The sequence below is a fragment of the Lycium barbarum genome, chromosome 12, assembly GCF_019175385.1.
Source record: "Lycium barbarum isolate Lr01 chromosome 12, ASM1917538v2, whole genome shotgun sequence".
NCBI lineage: Eukaryota > Viridiplantae > Streptophyta > Magnoliopsida > Solanales > Solanaceae > Lycium > Lycium barbarum.
Genome location: NC_083348.1, coordinates 44,220,119 through 44,236,086, shown reverse-complemented (window position 1 = coordinate 44,236,086; position 15,968 = coordinate 44,220,119). Strand labels below are relative to the sequence as shown.

Below are 15,968 nucleotides of genomic sequence, written 5' to 3'. Positions count from 1 at the left end.
ATGCGATATTATTACGAAGTTCATGCTACGAATACGATGCGATTTTCATAGATTGTGTTTAAATCCAAATGTACGCTCTATGAAAAGTTATGATAAGTTTATGGGATATATGTGATGATAATAATGACGATGTTGATAGTGATGATGATAATGATGACGGTGATAATAGTGATGACACTAAAGATAGTTATGGGCTTTTATGCATATATGTGCGTATGTATGGCTATTATGAAACCTCGAGCTTATATGGCCGGGTAGAATGTATATATATATATATATATTTATGTAACGCGCGCGCACCTCTGCAGTTGGGTACGGATAACCCTGAAGCCTTGGTAGGCCAAGGTAGATATAACCCTGAGGCCTTGGTAGGGCCAGGTATGTATAACCCTGAAGCCTTGGTTGGCCAGGTACGTGTAACCCTGAAGCCTTGGTTGGCCAGGTATGTATATGATATAAATATGTATATGCTATGAATATGTATATGATATGAATATGTATATGATAAGGATATGTACATGATATAGACGTGAATATGATATATGTAGGAAAAGCCTGGAAAATATGTATGCGATATTGTCAAGCCACTACGTGGCCGTATACGGATAATGTTTAATGTGTATGAGCTATGACGATACATGTACTGTGATAATATATGATATAGGCATGAAAGGTATCCTCCTTTAAAAGTTACGTAGGTTATGTCTTCATTTCATGTCCTATGATTCTCTATTATGTTCATCTCATTCATGCCTTACATACTTAGTACAATATTCGTACTGATGTTTGTTTTCTTTGGACGCTACGTTCATGCCCACAGGTAGACAGGGAGGCGACCCAGATTTGTAGAAGTCGATAAACAGAGTGTTGATATCACTCTATTATTCCGGAGGTGCCATTGAGTTACTATTGTTTGTACATGTATGTTTTGGGCACGACGGGGTCCTGTCCCATCCATATGTCTAGTACTCTAGTAGAGGCTCGTAGATACGTATGTGTGGGTAGTATGGTCTCATGATTTTGATAAGTGTATATATGCATATAGGCATGTGTGTATTATTTTGATATGCATATAGGCATGTGTGTATTATTTTGATAGCCGAAAGGCTTATGTATATAAAAGTAATTATGTTTCCAATTGAGAAATGGCTTTCTTATGATATGAGTATGATAAGTAAGGGAATGAGTGGTGCTCGGTGGTTAGCCCCGGGTACCCGTCATGGCCCCTAGTCGGGTCGTGACGAAGAAACATCCCACAATCTATAGGAAGCCAATTCCATTGACTCAGTGTCTGAAGCATGCATCACTCGTAATGTCCTCAACATCCCATCTATAAAGTTTTGCGGGTCCTCATCTAACTTCAACCCAAAGAATTCTGGAGGGTTTATATTAATAAGATCTCAAACTCTGGCACTAACAACCCTATCACCATGACCCGTACCCTGTCGCTGGGCTTGAGCAGCTACTAACTGTAACTAAATATCCTCTCTCGTCTCCTGGCTTGAGGTATCCGGTGGAGGAACTGGGGGTGCTGGAACTGGAGTTAGGGCTAGAGCTCCTCTATGCTCCTCTGGAGCGGGCGGAGTATGAGAGAATCGAGATGGAACCTCATTCTTGAACTTGCCCTTCTTTATCTCGACCGGTTGTACCTGTCCAATTCTCCTACCAATCACTGACTTGCCTTTCTGGGACGCTGAAGCTTTCCTTTTCACAGGCATTACTGAAATCATAACACACGGTCACGAAAAAGGGAATCCTTGTAACATGGCTCTATCGCACGATCTAAGATGAGAAAGAAAGGAAATATTCTTAAATGTCCTGCAGCCTCCTGCTTAAGTGTGGGGAACTGCACACCCATAAACAGGACTCTACTAAACAAGGCTCGTAGACAGCCTTAGGACGAACTGCTCTGATAAAATTTTTGTCACGACCCAACCGGAGGACAATGACATGCATTCGGAGCTAACCTATCGAGTACCATATGACATACATGCATTTCATCATTATACTTGAGTGGGCCATAAAGCTAACCATCAAATGTCATAAACCGTAAGGGACACAAGCCCAAAAAATATATACATACATATCCTTCATCAAACTGGTTTCAAGTTCTCAAGCGACAAGGCTACCAAAACAAAGATACAACACAACAGGGACCAAGAAGGTCACAGAACATCTAACTGCATATATCTATCTACGAGCCTGTACATAGAGTGCATAACGTCATAAGGAAGGGACAGGACCCTGCCATGCTTATATATATGCACAAAAAAATCGTACCAACTGAACTGCAGCTTTGGAACAAGTGGAGTGCTCCTGTACAAATACCGAGGAACCAGTCTAAGGGTCTGATCCGTCACCCTGTCTACCTGCGGGCATGAACGCAGTGTCCATAAACAAAAGGGACGTTAGTACGAATAATGTACTGAGTATGTAAGGAATGAATAACGGCGCAATAAAGATATGAAAGAAACATGAGATAAGAGAAATAACCTGTACATCTAAATGTCTCTTAAGGAGGATATCATGGCTGCTTTCCTTTAAAAAAAAAAAACATTTTTCATACATATATATAATATCGTACCCGGCCATGATAGGCGCGGTGTCATCCATACCCGGCCATAATAGGCTCAGTGCCATCCGTACCCAACTATTGTGGTGTGCACAATAGGTGCCATACCCAGGCGACTATAGCGTAACTCGGTGTGAGCAAATAGCTACATATAAATATAAAGCATGTAAGATAGCCCAAGGAAAACGTTACATCTCTATCGGAGTGACATAAGGTCGGTAAACCTCCTATTTCCATTATGGAACCATCATCCTCGCTATATCTCACCTTGAAGGAACAATAACCATAAGATGAGATCAACAACAATAAACATGATCCATAATCATAAGACAAGATTCATAATCATGAGACAAAAATCAATAATATCATAAGAACATCAAGAACCATATACCTCTATTATTTCTAGGAATAGGGATATTATCGATATCATTTGTGTGGGTTTGTATCATTAAGATCATGCCTTAAGAAAGAAAGGGACAGCCTTAACATACCTTGTCGTCTCCTTAATTACCTAACGCCTATCCTCCCAAGCTTGTAAATCTACATTCAAGATGATTCACACTAAGGTTAAGTATTTGGAACTTCTCATAAGGTCAAACTAAAGTAATTGGTAAGCTAATGAAAATTGGACAACATTTCCCATATATCATCTACTTCCACCAACTCCAAAACAACTCCCGAAACCACCATTAAACATTAAAAATATCATAATAAAAAGATTATATTCAAATTATACTCCATTCATCCCCAAAAGCTCTTTTCATAATCCACTCATAACAACAACTTCAACACAACACCCTATGACTTTCCTCAAATCTTAGCATAATTACCAAATAAACTCAGAAGCATGAAACTAAGATGAAATATTACCTCAAAATTTAAGAACACTTCAATTCCCAAGATTACTTCACCTTAAAATACTCACCCAAGCTTCTTCAAGAAGAGGAGACAAGTTTAAACCTCACTTTGAAACCCTAAATACCTCGATCTTCAGTTTGATCTTTGATTTAGGCTTCGAGATGTGTTTGAATATGTTTGGAGAGGTCTCTAGAGCTTTCTTGAACTTGGGGTATGTTTAAAATGATTAAAATGAAGAGGGGTCGTCAAACTTTAAGTCAGAAAAATTCCACCGACTTACAAAATACTACCGGTATTTCTTGGCCGTAGGCAACTTTCTGGCCGTATAACATTATACGGTCCGTATAGTTGGACATATAATGCCACCCCAAATTTCTGCTTCTCTGTAAATTTTTATAATCCTTAAATATGGTTCATATCTCAAAATACGGACCATATCCCACTTATATGGTCCATATATTATATTTTCCAAAAACAACTTTTGACGAACCTTCCCGCTTCGATTCACTTATTCTCTAATCCTTCCGTAACTTCCAAACATGAACTTAAACACTTATTAGCATAAGTTAAACATGTCCAACCTCGTATGACCTCGAAGCAAATCCCGGTGTCCAAAATTAAGACAACTAACATACAACAAATCTTATTGTATAAAACCACAAGGTGTAACATTCCTCCTCCCTTAGAAACATTCGTCCTCGACTGTTAGCCTCCAGAAAGTCTATAAATTTTTTGGCATAGTCTCCCCTGTAACTGAACCACTACCAACCTGCCACATCGCAACCTAAACCATACAACGCCACACAGGGCAACAACAAGTAATAACAAAAATGGCCTCACACGACCAATAATTATAAGAAATGAAATACTACGCACGTGGAGGTAATGGTGTCTTTGTCTGGACCTCCTCTTGAAGTGGAAATAAGTGTGGATACCTGGATCTCATATCTTCCTCAACTTCCCAAGTCTTTTCCTCCACATTCTTGTTCCTCCAAAGAACTATAACTGAAGCTACATCCTTAGTCCTTAATAACCGAATTTGACTATCTAGAATGGCAATGGGAACTTCTTCATATGATAGTTGCTCGGTGACCTGAACATCATCAACATGTACAATTCTGGAAGGGTATCAAATACACATATGAAGTATTGATACCTAGAAGACTGGATGGACTGACTCTAAGTCCGATGATAGATCTATTTCATAGGCCACCTGGCCCACTCTATGTATAATCTTGTAAGGTCCAATGTACCGAGGACTAAGTTTACCCTTCTTACTAAACCTCATAACGCCTTCCATAGGCGACACTTTCAAGAATACATAGTCATCAACTTGGAAGTCTAACTCTCATCGGTGATTATTTATATAAGACCTCTAACGACTTTGAGCTGCCAAAAATCGATCCCGAATTAGCTTAACTTTTTCCACTGCTTCCTAAATCAGATCTGGCCCTACTAACTTAGTCTCTCCCACTTCGAACCATCCAGTAGGTGATCTACACCTTTGCCCATATAAAGGCTCATACGGGGCCATCTGGATACTAGAATGATATCTATTATTATACGCGAACCCAGTAAGTGGCAAATGATCATCCAGCTACCTCCGAAGTCTAATACACATGCATGTTGCATATCCTCTAGGGTCTGAATAGTACACCCAGCTTGTCCATCTGTCTGGGGGTGAAATGCGGTACTAAGACTCACCTGAGTCCCCAACCCTTCTGGAAGGACCTCCCGAAGTTGGCTATAAATTGCGCACCCCTATCGAAAATGATAGATGCCGGAACACTATGGAGTTGTACTATCTCCCTAATATAGAGTTTCACATAGTCTTCGGCTAAGTAAGTAGTCCGGACAGGTAGAAAATGAGCTGATTTTGTAAGTCTATCAATAATCACTCATATAGAATCGAACTTACACTGAGAACGAGGCAAACCTGTAATGAAATAACCATTGATTACCTCCTATTTCCACATTGGAATCTCAATAGTCTGCAATAATCAACCGGGCTTCTGATGCTCAATCTTCACCTGTTGATAGTTAGGACACTAGGCTATGAACTCTGCTATGTCTTTCTTCATTCCGCCCCACTAGAAAACTTTCTTTATATCATGATACATCTTTATCTTCCCGAGATGAATGGAATAACGGGAGTAATGAGTCTTTCCAAAAATTTGACAACATAACGCTGCAATATCAGGGACACACAGTCTGCCTCTATATCTGAGAAATCCATCTGCAGAAATCTTAAATGATGACTTTTTCATCTGAGGGGCTGTATCTCTATAATGAATCAGCATAGGATCCTCGTACTAGCGCTCCTTAACTTCAGCCGTTAGAGATGAGAATGTCGAATCCGGAATAGTAACTCCCGTATCGCCCAAATTCTTAGGCTGGCTAACCGCTGAAGCTCACGAACTAGTTCCCTTTTCTCTGGCTGAATATTGGATAGGCCACCCATAGATTTGCGGCTAAGGGCATTGGCTTCTACGTTCGCCTTCCCGGGATGATACAGGATATTAACATCATAATCTTTCAATAACTCCAACCTTTGCCTTTGATGCAAATTCAACTACTTTTGGTTGAAAATATACTGGAGACTCTTATGGTATGTAAAAATATTAATATGCATGCCATACAAGTAATGCCTCCACATCTTTAATGCATGAATCACCGCGGCTAACTCTAGATCATGTGTTGGGTAGTTTTTCTCATGCTTCCTCAACTGCCTTGATGCATAAGCTATAACTCTACTGTGCTGCAGTAATACACAACTTATCCTGACACCTGAAGTATCACAATAGATAACATAGCCTTCCGATCCCTCCGGAAGTGTCAGAACCGGGGCCGAAGTCAATCTGTTCTTCAAATCTTGAAAATTACGCTCACAAGAATCCATCCATTGAAACTTAACTGAGTCTGAGTCAGCTTCGTCAGTGGTGTAGAAATACAAGAAAAACCCTCTAGAAATCACCTATAATAACCTGCCAAGCCCAGAAAACTGCGGACTTTCATGGGTGTTTTAGGTCTCGGCTAAGTCTTTACGGCTTCTATCTTCTGCGTATCCACCCGGATACTGTCAGTTAAGATTACATGCTACAGAAAAGTCACAGAGTCCAGCCGGAACTCACATTTAGAGAACTTTGCATATAACTTCCGAGCCTGAAGAACTCTAAGGACAACACGTAAATGATCTGCATGTTCCACTTCTGATTGAGAGTATACCAGAATATCGTCGATAAATACAATCACAAATATGTCTAAGAAGGGTCTGAATATGCTATTCATCAGATCCATAAATACCGCCAGTGCATTCGTCAACCAAAAAGACATTACACGAAACTCGAAGTGATAATATCTAGTTTTGAAAGCTATCTTCAACCCTTACCTGGTGATACCTTGATATCAAATCTTTATTTCTCACAAATAACACGGGTGCTCCCCACGAGGATGTACTGGGCCTGATAAAACCTTTCTCTAGCAAATACTTTAGTTGCTCCTTCAACTCCCTTAATTAAGTTTGTGCCACTCTATAAGGAGAAATAGATATTGGCTTAGTATCTGGTAGTACGTCAATGGCAAAATCAATCTCCCACTCTGGTGGACTGGAAGCTCATCCGGGAATACATCTGGAAACTCATTAACCACCGAAACAGACTGAAGGGTCGGTGGCTTTAATTATATATCCTGCACCCGAACTAAATGATAAATACAACCTTTGGCAATCATCTTCCTTGCTTTGAGATAGGAAATAAACCTACCGCTCGGAGATGCTGTACTACCCTTCCACTCTAGAACTGGTTCTCCTGGAAACTGAAATTGAACCATCTTCATTCTACAATCAACATTAGCATAACAAGAAGGTAACCAGTCTATTCCCATAATAACATCAAAATCTACCATATCTAACTCAATTAGATCTGCCATAGTATGTCGATCACATATTATAACCATACAATTTCTATATACCCGTCTAGCTATCAGTGGGTCACCAATGGGTGTGGACACCTCAAAAGGTTTAATCAACTCAGGTGTCACCCCAAACCGATTAGCAACAAAAGGGTTAACATACGACAACGTAAAACCTGAATCAATCAATGCATATACATAATGAGAAAATACTGATAATATACCTCTAACCACATCAGCCGAAGACTCAAGATCCTATCGTCCAGCCAGTGTATAAATGCGGTTCTGAGGACCGGTCGAGCTGGACGCTCCCCCTCTGCCTCTACCACGTCCTGCTGATATTTGAGAGCCTTGCCCTGGAGGGCGTACCGATGATGACGAACCAGCTGTTAATTCGATAGGCTGAACTACACCTCTACCACCCCTCGATGGATACTCACGCATAATCTGACCTGGCTGACCGCAGACATAACAAGCATCTGAACTCAAGTGACACTGTCCAGAATGTAGCTTACCACACTGAGTACATCATGATAAAGGCTGACTCATCTGGCCTGAATCACCTTTATATTGAGAACCTGAAGCTCTAGAAACCTGACTCGGTCCTAAATAAATAAATCGATTAAATCTCTGACCTGCAAATCGCGGAGGTGCACTAGCCGCTGAAGGGCTTGAGTGTCTAGAATATTGCAGCCTCTGACACCCTCTGAACTCAGTAACAACACCGAAAGATCTAGCTTTCTTACTATAACCCCTATCATGCTCACGCTTCACCTTTCGCTGCTGCTGATGCTTCTCAAGATTCTGGGCGTGCGCCTGAATGCGGGAGATATCCATACCTCTCTGAAGTTAGGCCGTCAAGCAGTCATCAATCAAATATGGTCACACGATCTCCCATGTTAGGTACCATAGCTGGAGCACACCTAGCTAATGAATTAAAATGGACGTTGTACTCCCGAACACTCATGTTCCCATGTTTAAGATTCAAGAATCTATTAGCTCTGGCCCGTCAAACCTCTGGTAGCAAATAATGTCGAACAAAGGCATCTACGAACTCCTGCCACACGGGTGGAGCTGCATTAACCCCTCTGGACGACACCCAAGTCTCATACCAATGAACGATAACATTCCGTAATCTATAGGAAGCCAATTCCACTGACTCAATGTCTGAAGCATGCATCACCCGTAATGTCCTCAACATCCCATCTATAAAGTTCTGTGGGTCCTCAACTAACTCAACCCAAAGAATTCTGGAGGGTCTAAATTAATAAAATCTCAAACTCTGGCACTAACAGCCCTATCACCATGACCCGTACCCTGTCGCTGGGCTTGAACAACTACTAACTGTAACTGAATTGCCTCTCTCATCTCCAGGCCTGAGGCATCCGGCGGAGGAACTGCGGGTGCTGGAGCTGGAGTTGGGGCTGGAGCTCCTCTGGATCAGGCGGAGTATAAGAGGACCGATATGGAACCTCATTCTGGGACTCACCCTCCATTATCTCGACCGGTGGTACTTGTCCAGCTCTCCTACCAACCACAGACTTGCCTTTCTGGGCCGCTGAAGCTTTCCTCTTCACAGGCATTACTGAAATCATAGCACACATTCAGGAAAAAGGGAATCCTTGTAACATGGCTCTATCGCACAATCTAAGATGAGAAATAAAGGAAATATTCCTAAATGTCCTGCAGTTTATGACAAAAGACTTTGACAAAAGACAAAGTCCCCAAACAAAAGCCATAGTCCCCAAACTGTTCAGGACTAAGACAAATCAAAACCAAGCTACTTCATTTCATTCTTCTTTTAACACTTAAACTCATAAAATTGGAACACTTATGATCACTTACCAAATTAAGACCCATAAATGGATGAAAATCAACACAGATGCAAGAGTATAGCATATCAGTCCATTCTTTCATAATAAATTTACTTCACCCTTTTAAGTAAAATAACTATGGGGCAGGACCAATAAGAAAAAATCACAAATAAGAGAACAAACTTCTTTCCTAGACACCATTTCATTCCATTTTTATACTTTTCAGTTTCAACATGATCATAAATAAGTTACAGATTGACAATCAACCTATTAGCTAGTTATCAGTTAGATTAACTCTAATTAGTCTTCAAATGAGAGCTTAATCCTATAGTTCCTATAGTTAATCACTTCTTTTCATTTCCACTTTTCCCCTTTTTATCAAACTCTGCACATTTGGGAATAAATTATTTGCAGGTGAGGGGTTTATGACATGGAAAACATAGAACAAGTTATGAACACCATGTGTTTAGGCAACAAATCCAGACAAGAAAACCAGCCTTGAGCAAACCAAAAAGGAAACAGAATTCACACTCAAATGCCTTAATCATAATGGTTCTAGGCTTTGCTATTAATCATGGACAATTAACACACATTTGCCACAAATCACAGGTGATTACGCATAGTCTAGCCTACATTAGATGATAACACAACCACAAATACTGCCATGAACAGTCTACCAACCTACAAACTTAAAACATGAACTTGATACCTCTTTGTTTTAGTATTAATTGACAAACAAACCATTGATTTATCTTGTCTTAATTCTATTCTAAGTGAGCAAGATCATTTAAGAGAAAAGGAAAGAAGAAATAAGGTAACCTACTGTTATATCTTCAAAGGTTCAGCAAACAGGTTTAAATCCTTCCTAAGTGCTCATTTACTTATTTATTTTGAAAGAAAGAGAACACATCAAGAGTTGTATCCAAACCAACTTGTCAAGTTCAAACAACCAACATGACAAAAGACTTTGACAAAAGACCTCACTTTACAAGAGGGGCAGTTTATGACTGATTAACAAAGTATGGGACTTCTAATTGTAATCAATCACAAGCACATACTGCAAGAAAATCGCCCACATTCATCTAAATCTACACATAGACTGTCTCATCTCTCTTTAAAAATAAGTTAAACTTCCCTATGTTGACTCTAATTAGGATCATAATCAATAAACTAACAAAGCATTCAAGAAAGAAAGGAAAGGGGAAGGGATTTTCAAAAGCACTTCATACACACTTCTTTATAGTGAACATAGAACCTTAAGATCACATGAACAAGCAAAACCAATAAGTGATTCAAGCAGCCTGCCTCTTAAATGAATTTTACCATGACATTTACACTAATTCCTATCGTGTTTGCATCAAATAAAGCACATGTGAAGCATAGAACCAAATAAGGCACACTTAACAAATAAGCACCATCATTAATAGACATCAAAACATAGCTAACTTTTAAATACACTTAAATTAGGCAGAATACTAAATAACAAAAATGAAATGAATGAAGATTTGCCTTTTGTGTGCGCAGCTAAGAAAAGAACATATTTGGGAGCCTTTGGCAACCCAACCACACATGATAAATAAATGAAGTAAGGACTAATATTTTAACTAAAAAGACCCAACTATTCAGTCTAGGCTTTAAAATTCTTTTTTTACTAAGAAGTTTTTTTTTTTTTTAAAATCTGAGTTTTTCAACTTCTTTTACTCCCAAATTTCTCTATTTTTTATCTACTATTTTTTCACCTTCCAAACTTCTCTTTTGCATGAGGGTTGTAGAACCCCAAAAGTTCACCTGAAACCAAATAACAACGATGTGGGACAAAACCCCTTTTTTTACAATCAAACTCAGTAAACAACCAATCAACGACCCAGATCTTAAGGCAAGCCACCCCACGGTCAGATCTGACCTTTTTTGGGTCGATCTGACCCAACAAACGTAGACCAATAGTAACAATGTGAGCAAAATAAAATTTGAAGCAGAAGAAAATGACGATTTTGACTAAAGATTTGAAAATAAAGAGTAAAGTAAGGTTTTGTTACCACATTCGGGTAAAAGAAATCGTGGGACCAAGTGAATCTTTTGATATTTCACCACAAAGAGTATATAAATGCGGTGCATGTCAGCATACGTTCGTAACGATGCTACTTTTGGCATGGGAGAGAGGAGGGAGAGCATGGTGGCTACTAGGGTTTCATGAGAAAGGAAAGAGAGAGAGAGAGAGAGAATCGGGTGGGGGGGGGGGGGGGGAGGGGTTATTTTGAAAAATGAAAAAAATGAAGTAAAGGGGCGTGGGGGGGGGGGGGGGGTATACCTATTGTTCGTTTAAAAAATGAATTCGGCCAGGTCTCAGCCTGGTCTTGGGCTGGATTCGGTCCCAATTCTGAAATCAATTAAGTAGGCCTCATAAGCTCATGTATACACTTGATATATGTACCTCATATATATATATATATATATATATATATATATATATATATATATATATGTATGCTTGGTGTATACATTGAGTATATCTAATACCTGCAAACAAATAATTAGAAAGAATATTAAAATTGGAGAAAATTTTAATTACGGGAAAAATTAGGCCGTAATTATTTTATTAAAATAATTATAACATGTCGGTTAAATTAATGGGCCTAAAATGGTCTTAATTAATTAGCCTAGCATAATTATTTCAATTATGGCCTTTTTAACAATTTTTGGAAATTAAATTAAACCTATTATTTCAAATAAAATGTTAACAGGCTGATTTTGCAAAACAACTCTAATTTCTTTAAATTATGAACTGACTAAATTAATTATGGCCAAGGAAAAAATATTTATATAAAAGGACAAATTTTGCAGTAATTATCACTTAATTAATTAATTAGCCTAATTAAAACACTTAAGGCCAATTATGCCTATTTTGACAAATCATGCAGATTATATAAAAATAAGAAGTTTAAAAGGTTAAATAGTTAATTACTTAAATTATTTAAATTATTCAAACTTTCAAAGGTAAAAATAAAAGGAAAGAAGTATTTGCAAAATAATTTTAAATAATTAAATAAGAACCTTTCTTCTCTCTCTCTTTTTTCTTTTTAATTAAATTTAACAAAATCTCATAAAATATCATGAAAATGCTCATTAATTTATAAATAAAATTTATGATGCATGAAAATGCATTTTTGTTAATTTAAGGGGAAGAAATATTTATCTGGAAAATTTATAAAAATCATTTAAGGCTTTTAAAAATGCTCAGCTCATTTATTTATTATTCGAGGATTCTGAGTGATTGAAATAAATTATGGGAGGTTAAAAATTAGGTGTCAACACCACCTATCCCCGCAAGTCAAGAATATCATTTTCAAGCTACGGAATTTGGAGAAAAATAACCAAACAGGTCGTTACATATTGTGACTTGGTAGGATGTTTGGTTCGGTTCCCAAGGAACTTGGGAGTATTTTAGGTTATTGGCTGGAAAGTTGGTCGTAGGCCATTGGGTGTTGCCCGGTCAAATCGACTTCTGATGGGAATTCCGAGACCATGAGTGATTCCGTGGCGCGTTTTTATGTGTGAATGCATATTTGGTTTGTATCTTTGAGGTCTCAGGTGATTGTCGGGTTTCGAGGTTGGACTTGTGAAAAAATAGATTTTTCTGGTGTCTGGTGTCCGCTGTAGTGGCACCAGGCCCGCTATAGCGAGTGATCGATGTTTGGGATTAGGCGCTACAACAGACGGATGTCCGCTGTAGCGGATGCACTGCAACGAGTGTGGTCTCGTTAGCGCGAGCCCACTGTAGCAGACTCAAGACTGTTGCAGCGGAATTAAGGGATTTCAGAATCATTAAAGGGTTGGATAAAACCCTTAAACCCCTATCATTTCATTCATCACTTTCTAAGCATATCTGGGGAAAATTGAAGAGCTCTTGGTTGAAATGGTAAGTCTCCTAACCTAGTATTCATTGATTTAATCTTCCTAAGCTTGAATCCATGATAGAAATCCATTAGAATCAAAGAGAGAAAATGGGTTTTGATGATAACTTCTTGAAATGAGTTCTAATCATTCTAAATGGAAAACGTTGGTGGATTTGACGAATCTATTCATAGAATTTGATGATTTGATAGCTAACAGGCTTGAATCTTCCATTGGTGTTAATAACGGTTCGCTTTTAAGTAGGCGGGGTTAGCGCTCGGAAACCTACTTCTAACTTGTTAGTGCTCTTTCTATCACGACCCAACCGGAGGGCCATGACGGGCACCCAGAGATAACCTACCAAGCACCTCTTAGCATACTTCTGGTAATCATATCTAGATGGACCATATGGTTAACTCATAGTAATCATGATCTGGGATAGACACCATTTCAATAGATATAAGCATGTCTATGTAAACATCATATCCTATGCACATATGTACAACCCGAGAAGGCTGCTAAAATGATATACAAAACATGAACCGATGAGGTTACAAAACATCTAACTATATACATCTGTCTACGACCATTTTGATGAGTTTGCGGCCAATATGCTTGTCACACCCCCGCTGGGAGGCGTGACAGGGCACCCAACCCCTCGGCCGGAATTTCGGCTGAGCTAACCTGAACTAGATAACATAAGCATAATGGACTTGGAATAACTTAGCATAAAGCCTTAGCGGCACCTACATTCAGCAAAACCCAAACAGAATAGTAGACAACATCACCTACATATACATATACATATAATCACAGTATGCGCGCCGACGAGGCCGCCACAAAACAATATCATAAGTCAGTAGGCCCATTTAACAGAACATAATTCTTACGACCAACACCAACACACTACACAGGGTCTACGAGCCTCTAAAAGTAGGAAACATCATGCTCATAAAAGGTCGGGACTACTCCACCTACGTATCCAAAATATATACATTAACCATGCATTCATAATCATATACCAAAACAGGTAAGTCCAGATGAATGGCACTTGCTGACCCGCTGGCGATGTTCCTAGCACGGCGCACCTTCAGTAAACCTGTCTTGACCTACAGCACGAGATGCATGTCCCAAAATGGAATAGTCAGTACGGAAAATATGTACTGAGTATGTAAGGCAGGATGAAATACGGTAATGAAACAAGACATAACCATTAGATAAGAAAAATGAAGGACATAATCTGAAAGCAGCTAATATGTAATGCATGATAAAACCATTTTTCATATGCAATATAGTGTGTGTATATATATATATATATATTATATAACGTACCTGACCCTAGTAGGACTCTAAAAATAAGCATCATCATCATCATATCCTCCCGCGTCCGGGGCATCCCGCGTTCTGGGCATCCCACGTCCGGGGAAAATTCATATCATCATCATCATCATCATAACATACCCGGCCCTTTTCGGGACTCGATAAACATACCCAACTGATCAGTGGTTGCACATCTACGTGCCGTACCCGGCCGACTATAGCGTAGCTCAGTAAGTAAAATAGTGCAAATAGAGTATATATATAAATGCTATAAATGCATGCAGAGTTCAAGAAATAGACATGGGCCTTTCGGAGTGACGTAAAGTCGTGACCTCCAAATTAGTTATGGAATGTATATCGAGGCCAAAAGGATAATCAATAATAGTTATGATATCAATAAACAAGCATAAGGATTATACGTGACATTTTGTGGAATTTAAGAAAGGTCAAGGACTAACGGACTTTTAGTCATAATCAATAAGATCTTTTAGAGAAAATCGTATAAAATATGCTTTTCCATAAAATCGGTAAATCTCGTAAAACATGGCTTTTTCTCAAAATCCAGCTTTCTTATAAAAACGTATCCTTTCTTTGTAAAACTTCAGACGGTTCGAAAGGAGGAGCATGCAAGATAAATAGCTCTAAGACTCGTGCCATGGAAATGAGGACAGCTAAACCTTACATACTTGGCTCTGCTGCCTTGCTAATCCCGACTTGCTCCCTTATTCTACCGCTCGTACCTTCATCCCGAAACCTATATCGAGAAATACTTCCTTTCGTCAATTTCGTAGATTCCGTAGATTGATCTTATCCAAATCATATCATCTTGAAGAGTTCGATTAACGAAAAATTCGGTAGCACTTCCTCTATTTTTGTTACATCCAGGCATATGTCTGATAGCCATAAAGTAAATAACAACAACAACCATCAACAACAACGACAACAATAGTAACAACCAAACCCAGTTCTTAGAATCTAATAAAGGGCTTAACTCGTAATTTCGGTAAAACAAACAGTAACCTATCTAGCATAATTCAATACCCAATTCATTCAATTCATTAGATACCCAACAACATATATCATAACAAGTTTAACCCCACATCGATTTCATCCCAACAATCAATACCCAAACAGATAATTCCACCCTTTACCTCAATTTGACCACATATGCGATGATTAACGAATACAACTTCGAATTAACGAAACCCATGATTATTGTTACACCTTGGAAAATTCCCCGTTAATGTACAGTGAATAGGCTAGCGAGGAAAATGAGGTATACGGTGATTTGGATAAGTAAGAAATAGTATTTGATGATCTTAATCGAGATTCAAAGACATTTGACTAAAAGGAAGAAGTTTGGCAAAGAAAGTAAAGGAAATGTTATGTGTCGGGTAGGAATTATGGACGATGAGTTAATGATGGCATAATGATGTCTTAGAGACGAGTAATGACGTCCCTTAGATTGGTATTGAGGTGATAAACAAGTGTTAAGAAGGTTCCATAAGGATTGGAGATCAAACGAAGTGACGAAAATAAGATTCAGTGAACAGATGGGTTATACGGTCGATTATACGGACCGTATAATATTATACGGACCGTAT

At 38.8% G+C, this 15,968-nt stretch overlaps 1 long non-coding RNA gene across 1 annotated transcript; it reads right to left on the bottom strand.

Moving 5' to 3' along the window:
• Positions 1 to 2,048: 2,048 nt before the first annotated feature.
• Positions 2,049 to 11,323, bottom strand: LOC132625001 (uncharacterized). Its single transcript, XR_009576607.1, has 3 exons — positions 11,190 to 11,323; positions 7,564 to 8,924; positions 2,049 to 2,369 (listed from the first exon to the last, which is right to left on the bottom strand). It is a non-coding gene; the product is annotated as an uncharacterized LOC132625001 (long non-coding RNA).
• Positions 11,324 to 15,968: the final 4,645 nt, after the last annotated feature.